This window comes from Grampus griseus (assembly GCF_964374135.1).
Source record: "Grampus griseus genome assembly, chromosome: 1".
In the NCBI taxonomy this organism is placed as follows: Eukaryota; Metazoa; Chordata; class Mammalia; order Artiodactyla; family Delphinidae; genus Grampus; species Grampus griseus.
The window spans coordinates 74,563,326-74,575,696 of record NC_139017.1 but is presented as its reverse complement, the minus strand read 5'-3'; the positions used below and the strand labels follow the sequence as shown (position 1 = coordinate 74,575,696).

Sequence of the window (12,371 nt, the reverse complement as noted above, 5' to 3'; positions counted from 1 at the left end):
GCCTCTTCAATAAGTGGTGCTGGGAAAACTGGACAGGTACATGTAAAAGTATGAGATTAGAACACTCCCTAACACCATACAGAAAAATAAGCTCAAAATGGATTAAAGCCCTAAATGTAAGGCCAGAAACTATCAAACTCTTAGAGGAAAACATAGGCAGAACACTCTATGACATAAATCACAGCAAGATCCTTTTTGACCCACCTCCTAGAGAAATGGAAATAAAAACAAAAATAAACAAATGGGACCTAATGAAACTTCAAAACTTTTGTACAGCAAAGGAAACCATAAACAAGACAAAAAGACAACCCTCAGAATGGGAGAAAATATTTGCAAATGAAGCAACTGACAAAGGATTAATCTCCAAAATTTACAAGCAGCTCATGCAGCTCAGTAACAAAAAAACAAACAACCCAATCCAAAAATGGGCAGAAGACCTAAATAGACATTTCTCCAAAGAAGATATACAGACTGCCAACAAACACATGAAAGAATGCTCAACATCATTAATCATTAGAGAAATGCAAATCAAAACTACAATGAGATATCATCTCACACCAGTCAGAATGGCCATCATCAAATATCTAGAAACAATAAATGCTGGAGAGGGTGTGGAGAAAAGGGAACCCTCTTGCACTGCTGGTGGGAATGTGAATTGGTACAGCCACTATGGAGAACAGTATGGAGGTTCTTTAAAAAACTACAAATAGAACTACCATATGACCCAGCAATCCCACTACTGGACATATACCCTGAGAAAACCATAATTCAAAAATAGTCATGTACCAAAATGTTCATTGCAGCTCTATTTACAATAGCCAGGAGATGGAAACAATCTAAGTGTCCATCATCAGATGAATGGATAAAGAAGATGTGGCACATATATACAATGGAATATTACTCAGCCATGAAAAGAAACGAAATTGAGCTATTTGTAATGAGGTGGATGGACCTAGAGTCTGTCATACAGAGTGAAGTAAGTCAGAAAGAGAAAGACAAATACTGTATGCTAACACATATATATGGAATTTAAGGGATAAAAATGTCATGAAGAACCTAGGGGTAAGACAGGAATAAAGACACAGACCTACTAGAGAATGGACTTGAGGATATGGGGAGGGGGTAGGGTAAGCTGTGACAAAGCGAGAGAGTGGCATGGACATATATACATTACCAAACGTAAAATAGCTAGTGGGAAGCAGCCGCATAGCACAGGGAGATCATCTTGGTGCTTTGTGACCACCTAGAGGGGTGGGATAGGGAGGGTGGGAGGGAGGGAGACGCAAGAGGGAAGAGATATGGGAACATATGTATATGTATAACTGATTCACTTTGTTATAAAGCAGAAAGTAACCCACCATTGTAAAGCAATTATACTCCAATAAAGATGTTAAAAAAAAAAAAAAAAGAAAGGAGGAGGGCTGAAGTTTTCCCCTTTGCTCTCCAAAATCTTTGCTTCCTTTTAGATGACTTTATAAAACAGCTTTATTGAGATGTAATTCACATACCATAAAATTAATCCATTTAAAGTGTACAGAGCCCGCAAGTCGCAGCCTGCTCACCTCACACCCGCCCACCCCAATGGAGCCCAGAATTTCTGTGATCGTATTTGAATAAGTCACTTGGAGAGAGCCCGTAGCTCCATTGCACCATGTGTGGCATTTGGGCCCTCTTTGGCAGCGACGACTGCCTTTCTGTTCAGTGTCTGAGTGCTATGAAGATTGCACACAGAGGTCTAGATGCATTTCTTTTTGAGAATGTCAGTGGATACACCAACTGTTGCTTTGGATTTCACCGGTTTGTGGTGGTTGACCAGCTGTTTGGAATGCAGCCAATTTGAGTGAAGTAATATCCTTACTTGTGGCTCTGTTACAACAGTGAAATCTACAACCACAAGGAGCTGCAACACCATTTTGAATTTGAATACCAGACCAAAGTGGATGGTGAGATAATCTTTCACCTTTATGACAAATGAGGAATTGAGCAAACAGTTTGTATGTCGGATGGGGTATTTGCATTTATTTTACTGGATACTGTCAATAAGAAAGTGTTCTTGGGCAGAGATACCTATGGAGTCAGACCTTTGTTTAAAGCCGGGACAGAAGATGGACTTTTGGCCATGTGTTCAGAAGCTAAAGGTCTCATTACCTTGAAGCACTCTGTGACTCCTTTTAAAAAAGTGGAGCTTTTTCTCCCAGGACACTATGAAGTTTTGGATTTAAAGCCAAATGGCAAAGTAGCATCAGTGGAAATGGTTAAATATCATCGCTGTAGAGATGAGCCTCTGCATGCCCTGTGTGACAGCGTGGAGAAACTCTTCCCAGGTTTTGAGATAGAAACTGTGAAGAACAACCTACGAATCCTTTTTGACAATGCCATTAAGAAACGTTTGATAATGGACAGAAGGATTGGCTGCCTTTTATCAGGTGGCTTGGTTTCCAGTTTGGTTGCTGCCATCCTGTTGAAGCAGCTAAAAGAGGCCCAAGTACAGTATCCTCTCCAGACATTTGCGATTGGCATGGAAGACAGTCCCGATTTACTAGCTGCTAGAAAGGTGGCAAATCATTGCGAGCGAACACCATGAAGTCCTCTTTAACTCTGAGGAAGGCATTCAGGTCCTGGATGAAGTCCTATTTTCCTTTATATTACATCAAGGAAATACTACATTTCCTTGCTATTTCCTTGATATTATGGTATTACAACAGTCCATGCTTCAGTAGGTACTTAATTTCAAAGTACATTCCGAAGAACACGGATAGCGTGGTGATCTTCTCTGGAGAAGGTTCAGATGAACTTACACAGGGTTACATATATTTTCACAAGGCTCCTTCCCCTGAGAAGGCCGAGGAGGAGAGTGAGTGGCTTCTGAAGGAACTCTATTTGTTTGATGTTCTCTGAGCAGATCGAACTACTGCTGCCCATGGCCTTGAACTGAGAGTCCGCTTCCTGGATCATCGATTTTCTTCCTATTACTTGTCTCTGCCACCAGATATGGGAATCCCCAAGAACGGGATAGAAAAACATCTCCTGAGAGAGACGTTTGAGGACTCCAGTCTGATACCTAAAGAGATCCTCTGGTGACAAAAAGAAGCCTTCAGTGATGGAATAACCTCAGTTAAGAATTCCTGGTTTAGGATTTAACAGGAATACATTGACCATCAGGTTGATGATGCAGCGATGGCAAGCGCAGCCCAAAATTTCCCGTCAGTACTCCCAAAACGAAAGAAGGCTATTACTACCATCAGATCTTTGAATGCCACTATCCGAGGTGCGCCGACTGGCTGCCTCATTACTGGATGCCCAGGTAGACTAGCACCACTGACCCTTCCGCCCGCACTCTGACCCATTACAAGGCCGCTGCCAAAGCTTAGGTACTCCCTGAGCTGTGGAGTGAAAGTAAATATTTCTTCTCATTATGAAGGGTAGGGGGCTTGGGGGCAGGATGGGTCAACTGCCCAGGCTTGCGTGGGTGTGAAAAAATAAAAGCCTTAAATCTGAAAGAAAGAAAGAAATAAAGTGTACAGTTCAGTGGTTTTTAGTATATTCACAGGTGATGCAATCATCAACACAATTTAATTTTAGAATATTTTCATAATCTCAAAAAGAAAATGATATTCATTAGCAGCCACTTTCCATTCTCCACCCCCAGCCCTAGGCAACCACTCATCTATAGATTTGTTTTTTCTGGACATTTTATATAAATGGAACCATATAATATGTGGCCTTCTTTGTCTGGATTATTTCACTTTGCATGATGATTTCAAGGTCCATCCACATTGTAGCATGCATTAGTACTTCATTATATTTCATGGCCAAATAATATTCCATTGTTTGGCTATACCACATTTTGTTTATCCTTTCATCAGTTGATTGACATATGGGTTGTTTCCACTTTTTAGCGATTGTGAATAATGCTACTATGAACATCTGTGAACTAGTTTTCCTATGGACATATGTTTTCATTTCTCTTGAGTATATATACGTAGGAATGGTGAGATATATTTTTCTGTTTGATTGAGGAGGGGGTTTCTTTCTCTTTCATGTTGGAGTCTTTCCTCAAATATCTAGTGATCCCTGGTGATCCTGTTTATATTTAAATCAGAATTTTCAGCATGTCCATCTCAGCCCAGACTTTCAAGGTAGCCGTTGCCTCCAAATTCTAAGATTTTTAGGATAAGACATTCTTGCTTTACCATCTTAAAACCAAAAGTCTTATGTACACCTTAAAAATTAATTACAGAAGCAATAATTTACATATTCTTTTTTAAAAATTACAGTAAAGCAAAAATCTCATTATAACTTCTTCCAACTCTATTTTCCTCTCCAGGGACCAAGTTATTCCCCTCACTCCAGCAAAGCATACTTTCTGCTTTAATTCCATTTTGATTGGCAGATTTTCTTGATCTTTTTTGTTTGTTTGTTTTTGTGTTTGACTGTGCCACGTGGCTTGTGTGATCTTAATTCCCCACCAGGGATTGAACCCTTGCCCCCTGTAGTGGAAGCATGGAGTCCTAACCACTGGACCACCAGGGAATTTCCAAATCTTTTATTGCTTGGACATTTTTCAGATATTCCTTGAATTTTGCCCTGGAGTGTCATTATAAATAAGATTATGTAACAGTCACTTTCAACCGCCATCATGAGCCCATTAGCCCCTTATGTATACATGCCTAGTGTATTTCGTGTGTTTAAATTAACACAAATGGTATCACATCATTCATATCATTCTGTGGTTTGCCCTTTTCACACAACAATGTGTTATATGTTAGGTTCTTTCTCTTTAGCCACCTTGTAGTGTTTATTTGTAATAAATACATTGTATTTAATTTATTCATTTCCCCTTTGATGGGCATTTAGATGGTTTCCAATTCTTTGCTATTACAAATAATGCTTCAATAAACATCCTTGAATCTGTTTCCTTGTGCATATGTGTGATTGTCTATAGGTCATACAGTCAGTTAGCATGTATAGTTTTCAATTTTATTAGATGCTATCAAGTTGTTTTCAAAGTGCTTGCTTCAACGTACACTCCCATCAGCAGTCTATAAAAGTACCTTCCCCCATACCTTCTCCAACAGTTGATATTGCCAAATAATTCATTTCTGATAATCTTACTGGTGAAAAAATAGTATCTCCATATTTTAACTTGTGTTTTGTTAAGTGAGGATCTTTTATATTTTAATTTATCATTTGGATGTCTTTCCTATACATTGTTATTTATATTATTTCCTCATTTTCTTAGGATTGGTTATGTTTTTCCTATTGATGTGTAAAAGTGTTCCAAATTAGAGTGTATTTGTTTCCCTGTCACTTATATTTTACTTTGTAATAGTATCTTGGGTCATAAATTTTTTTTAAATTTTGATATCAAATTTATTAATCATTTCCTTTACCGGTTTGAATCATGTTTTAGGAATTTATTTACTATCATAAAATATTCTCCCAAAATTAATGTATATATTTAATGTAATTTCAATTAGATTCAATTAGAATCCCAATATGATTTGGTGGGCTTTTTTAAAGTTTTTTTTAAATCATTTATTTATTTATTTTTGGCTGCGTTGGGTCTTCATTGCTGTGTGGGCTTCTCTAGTTGCGGCGAGTGGGGGCTACTCTTTGTTGTGGTGTGCAGGCTTCTCATTGCTGTGGCTTCTTGTTGCAGAGCACGGGCTCTAGGCGCATGGGCTTCAGTAGTTGTGGCACACGGGCTTAGTTGCTCCGCAGCATGTGGGATATTCCCGGACCAGGGCTCGAACCTGTTTCCCTTGCATTGGCAGGCGGATTCTTAACCACTGCGCCACCAGGGAAGTCCTGGTGTTTTGTTTCTTTTTTAATTGGATAAAATGATCCTAAAGAAAGGATAAACAGGGAATTCCCTGGCAGTCCAGTGGTTAGGACTCAGCGGTTTCACTGTAAGGGCCGGGTTCAATCCATGGTTGGGAACTAAGATCCTGCAAGCCACACGGCGTGGCCAGAAGGAAAGAAAGAATACTCCAAGCAGACAATGGATTAATATCCATAATATATCAAAAGCTCTTATAAATTAATTCAATATAAGAATGAACAAACAATATGAATAAACAATGCAGAGAGGAGAAAATTTTCTGCCAAGAAATAATGAAAAGATGCTTAAATTCACCATTAGTCCAGGAAATGCAATTTAAAGTAACAATGAGATATCACACTCCACCTTGTCAGAGACGCAAAAATTGTAAAAGAGCTATTACAGCTATTGCTGGCTGGGATTTGGAGAAAGGATATATATATATATTTGTTTGTTTGTTTGTTTGTTGTGGCCTCTCCCGTTGCGGAGCACAGGTTCCGGTTGCGCAGGCTCAGCGGCCGTGGCTCACGGGCCCAGCCGCTCTGCGGCATGTGGGATCTTCCCGGACCGGGGCACGACCCCGTGTCCCCTGCATCGGCACGCTGACTCTCAACCACTGTGCCACCAGGGAAGCCCGAGAAAGGATATTTTTATCTTTAACTTTTGACAAAAGGTAACAAACTCAGAGATTTATATACTGAAAAAATCTTTTGTCTATAAATATTTCCTTATAGGCCTCTCATTATATCATTTTGTCTGGATTTATGTTTTACTTTAATTTTCATTTAGTTCTCATAATAATTCTATTCCTCAATATTTTTATGCTCTTCTGAATGGCATTCTATATTTCATTACATTTTAAGAGCATGTCCATTTACTCTCTTTGATTTTCTATATAGGCAATCATTTTGCCTCTCCACAATTTTTTCTTCTTTCTCAATTCCTATTCTTTTCTTTTTCCTTCCTCCCTCCCTCTCTCCCTCTGTTTTATTTATGAGGCTATTCTTCATTGCGGTGTGCGGGCTTCTCATTGCGGTGGCTTCTCTTGTTGTGGAGCACAGGCTCTAGGTGGGCGGGCTTCAGTAGTTGTGGCACACGGGCTCAGTAATTGTGGCTCATGGGCTTTAGAGTGCAGGCTCGGTAGTTGTGGCGCACGGGCTTAGCTGCTCCACGGCATGTGGGATCTTCCTGGGCCAGGGCTTAAACCCGTGTCCCCTGCATTGGCAGGCGGATTCCTAACAACTGTGCCACCAGGGAAGTCCCAAACCTTTTATTTTTATTTTTCAGTTTTTTATTCTTTTAAATTAATTTTTATTGGGGTATAGTTGATTTACAATGCTGTGTTAGTTTCTGCTGTACAGCAAACTGAATCAGTTATACATATACATATATCCACTCTTTTAGATTCTATTCCCATATAGGTCATTTCAGAGTATTGAGTAGAGTTCTCTGTGCTAAACAGTATGTTCTTATTGCTGTAGTTATCTATTTTATATATAGTAGTGTGTATATGTCAATCCCAATCTCCCAATTTATCCCTCCCCCACCCTAAGTTTATTTTCTACATCTGTTACTATATTTTGTAAATAGGTTCATTAGTACCATTCATTTGTACCATTTTTTTAGATTCCACATATAAGTGATATCATATGATATTTGTCTTTCTCTGTCAGACTTACTTCACTCTGTATGACAATCTCTAGGTCCATCCATGTCGCTGCAAATGGCATTATTTCTTTCCTTTTTGTGGCTGAGTAATATTCCACTGTATATATATATATATATATATATATATATATATATATATATATATATATATATACCACATCTTCTTTATCCATTCCTCCATCGATGGACATTTAAGTGGCTTCCATGTTCTGGCTATTGTAAATAATGCTGCAATGAACATTGGGGCACATATATCTTTTTGAATTATGGTTTTCTCCGGATATATGCCCAGGAGTGGTATTGCTGGATCATATGGTAGCTCTATTTTTAGTTTTTTAAGGAACCTCCACACTGTTCTCTATAGTGGCTGTACCAATTTACCTTCCAACCAACAGTGTAGGAGGGCACTCTTTTCTCCACACACTCTCCAGCATTCATTGTTTGCAGATTTTTTGGCAATGGCCATTCTGACTGGTGTGAGGTGATACCAGTCAGTTTGGATTTGCATTTCTCTGATAATTAGTGATGTTGAGCATCTTTTCATGTGCCTCTTGGCCATCTGTGTTTTCATTGGAGAAATGTCTATTTAGATCTTCTGCCCATTTTTTGATTGGGTTGTTTGTTTTTTTGATGTTAAGCTGCATGAGCTGTTTGTATATTTTGGAGATTAATCTCTTGCTGGTTGCTTCATTTGCAAATATTTTCTCCCATTCTGTGGGTTGTCTTTTCATTTTGTTTATGGTTTCCTTTGCTGTGCAAAAGCTTTTAAGTTTAATTAGGTCCTATTTGTTTATTTTTGTTTTTATTTTCATTACTCTAGTTGGTGGGAATCTTTTAAAATAACCCCTTAGAGTTGAGGCCCACAAAGTTGGTGACCTCTGCCCCTTGCTTGCTACCTTGCTCTCTATGTCTTGCTTGTTTGTGATGTGGGACAGAGAACTTACCTTTCCCTGGTTCATTGCGCATGCCCCTGTCCCCCCGCCCGTCCGTTTCTGGGAACTGTAAGTAATGTCTTGCGACTCCCTTTGTGTGAGTGGACTGAGACCGTGCCTTCAATCAAAACGACCCCAGGGTTTTACTTCCCCAAACTGTGAGCACAGATGCTGAAGGAGCTACCTGTTAACCTATGTGGGTGACTTGTGCCTTTTCATTCAGCAGGTCATAGTCTGCATAGTCTTAATTTAACACACAAGCTATGGGCCCCCCAACACAAAGAACAGAGGCAATAGAACTGGATGTGCAAATAGTTGGCTTTTCTTCTGGGCACTCCAGGAGATGAGCTTTCACAGCATGAGGGGTGCTCTGAATGGGATGGGTCAGGCCGGGTGGTTTGGGGAGAGCATGTGTTGTGAACATCTGCTTGCTCTTTTAAATTTAGGACTCTTAAATACAGTGAATCTATGAGTATGAATAAAAAATACTTCAATAAGTGGGATATTTTAATCATGTCTATTTCACTGGTCATTGCTACTCTCAAAAGCTTGTATACCTTTATTTTTATCAGTCACTTTATTAAATTCTCTTATAAATTTTTATAGTTTTTAATTGATTAGGATTTCTAGAAGTACAATCATATTTGAAAGTATAAATAATTTTATCTCTTATTTTCAAATATTTATGCCACTCTTTCCACTTTATTGTCTCATTGCTTCAGCTATAAGCTCCACAAAGGCAAGAATTTTATTCACTACTCTATAGACTGTTTGCCTAAAACAGTTCATAGCAAACACTCAATAAACATTTGTTGAATGAATAAATAAATCAGGTAAAATCTTCAAATTAACGTTGAATATTTATGCTAACAGTAGACTTCCCTCTTTAGTTTTTTTTTTTTTGCCACGCCCTGCAGCATTTGGGATCTTAGTTCCCAGACCAGGGATTAAACCGGCGCCCCCTGCAGTAGAAGTATGGAATCTTAACCACTGGACTGCCAGGGAAGTCCCCTGGTCTAGTTCTTAATTTGAATACTTCAGCAGTTAATGTGTTTGTTGCTGGTTTTTGGCAAATAGACACTGTTATGTTTACGATTTCTATTTCTATTCCTATTTTGCATAGAGTTTTATTAGGAATGGCGGCTGATTTTCACACAGTGCTACTTTGGGGGTATCTATTGATACAAACTTATGGGTTCTCTCCCTTATTTTATTGATATAGTGAATTAATGTTGACAAAATTAGTAAAAAGTATTAAACTTAAAGTCCATGGTCTATATAAGGAAAAAGATGAAATCTTACTTTAAAGATCAAGAAATGCCTACGGAAAGGTAAACTGTATTTCTAGAAGGGAAAATTTAACATAAAAATGTCAATCCTTCTCAACTGATTAGTTTCCATTAAGAACCCCAATGGGGGATGTGGCCAGGATGGCAGAGTACGAAGACCCTGAGCTCACCTCCTCCCACAAGCACATCAAAACTGCAACATTTACAGAGCAACTATCCATGAAAGTGACCTCAGGACTAGCAGAAAAGATCTTCTACAGCTAAAAATATAAGGAAGGAACCACAAAGAGACAGGAGGGGTAGAGAGGTGGAGATGGGGGTATAGTCAAGGCCCATACCCCTGGGTGGGCAACCCACAAACAGGAGGATAATTATAATTGCAGAGGTTTTCCCTAAGAAGCAAGGGGTCCAGGCCCCACGTCAGACTCCCCAGGCCAGGGGGTCCTGCATCAGGAAGACAAGTCCCCAGAACATTTGGCTTTGAAGACCAGCAGGGCTTGCTTTTGGGAGAGCCAGAGGGATGTAGGAAATAGACCCCACTCTTAAAGGGCACACACAAAATCTCACATACTCCGAGACCCAGGGTAGAAGCAGTGATTTGAGAGGGTCAGACCCACTTGCTGATCTCAGAGAGCCTCCCAGAGAGGCAGGATGCAACTGAAATTCACCCTGGGGACATAGATGCTGGCAGCAGCTGGTTTTGGGAGTGCATCCCACCACAAGGACACTGGTGGTGGTAAGGACCATTTTAGAATCTTCCCTCCACCTTATTAGTGCCGGCCCTGGCCCTGCCCACCAGCCAGTTGGCACCCATCCTGGGATGTCCCAGGCCAAGCAGTTAGCTGAATGAGGACACAGTCCCACTCACCAGCAGGCTAGTTGCGCTAGGACCCCCTGAGTCCCCAGCTGCCTGGGGACATGGCCCCACATATCAGGGGGCCCAGGACCCAGACCTTCCCACTAGTGTACCTGCATTAGCCCTGGGCCCCTTGCAGTTAGCCATCAGACCCAGCCCTGGAACCTGGCCTCACCCACCAGCAGGCCATCACCAGCTCCAGGTCACTCCAGACCCTGCAGCCAGCCATGTCAGGAATTGGCCCTTCCCACCAGCAGGCTGACAACAGTCCCTGAACCTCTCTCCAGGCTACGGTCCAGCGCATCAGCAGTCTGACACTAGCTCTGAAACCCCTGGGCCTGTAGCCAATCACACCAGGACCTGGTTCCACCCACCTGTGGGCTGGCACCAGGACTGGGATTCCCCTGGCCACGTAGCCCGCTACAGCCAGGACCCGGCCCCAACCACCATCAGTTGGCAGCCTCCACACAAGGCAGGGCCTGGCAACCAACCAGACCAGGGACCAGCCATGTCTACCAATGCACCCAAAGTAGTCAGCCAGACACAACAGAAGGACCCACGCAGCACATGTAGAGAGCAACCCTAAAGCATATAGCTCTGGTGACCAGAGTGGAGTGTGCTGCTGGGCCCCAAAGGAGATTTCCTACATAAGGTCACTTCTTCAAGATTGGGAAACATAAACAACCTACCAAACACATAGAAATAAAAACAGCAAGTTAGGCAACATGAGGCAACAATGGAATATGTTCCAAATGAAGGAATAAGAAGAAACGCCAGAAGAAAAACTAAGTTAAGTGGAGATAAGCAATCTACCAATAAAGAGTTTAAGGCAATACGCATAAAGATTCTCAAAGAACTCAGGAGAAGAATGGATGAACAGAGTGAGAAGTTAGAAGTTTTTAACAAAGAGTTAGAAGATATAAAGAAGAACCAAACAGAGCTGAAGAATACAATAACTGAAATAAAAAATAACACTAGAAGGAATCAATGGTAGATTAAATGACATAGAGGAACAGATCAGCAAACTGGAAGATAGAGTAGTGGAAATCATTCAAGCTGATCAGAAAAAAAGAAAACAGAATTTTCAAAAATGAAGACAGTTTAAGAGACCTCTGGGAAAACATCAAGCATACTAACATTCACATTATAAAAGTCCCAGAAGGAGAAGAGAGAGAGAAACGTACAGGGAACATATCTGAAGACATAATAGCTGAAAACTTCCCTAACTTGGGAAAGGAAACAGACATCCAGGTCCAGGAAGCACAGAGAATCCCAAATAAGATCAACCCAAAGAGGACCACACCAAGACACACTGTAATTAAAATAGCCAAAATTAAAGATAAAGAAGGAATATTAAAAACAGCACAGGAGGACTTCCCTGGTGGTGCAGTGGTTACGAATCCGCCTGCCAATGCAGGGGACACGGGTTCGAGCCCTGGTCCAGGAAGATCCCACATGCCGTGGAGCAACTAAGCCTGTGCGTCACAACTACTGAGCTTGTGCTCTAGAGCCTGTGAGCCACAACTACTGAAGCCCACGCGCCTATAGCCCGTGCTCTGCAACAGAGAAGCCAGAGCAATGAGAAGCCTGCACACTGCAATGAAGAGTAGCTCCTGCTCGCCGCAGTTAGAGAAAGCCTGCGCACAGCAACGAAGACCCAATGCAGCCCCCAAATAAATAAATATATTTTAACAAATAAAAATAATAAATTAATTAATTTAAAAAAACAGTAAGGGAAAAACAACAAGTTATATACAAGGGAAATCCCATAAGGCTATCAGCTGACTTTTCAGCAGAAACTC

General features: G+C 40.7%; 1 pseudogene across 1 annotated transcript; it reads left to right on the top strand.

Annotated features, from left to right (window-relative positions):
* The first annotated feature begins 1,651 nt into the window (after window positions 1–1,651).
* Window positions 1,652–3,371, top strand: LOC309833037 (asparagine synthetase [glutamine-hydrolyzing]-like; annotated as a pseudogene). The gene has a single exon. The product of its transcript is annotated as an asparagine synthetase [glutamine-hydrolyzing]-like (transcript).
* The last annotated feature ends 9,000 nt before the right edge of the window (window positions 3,372–12,371 follow it).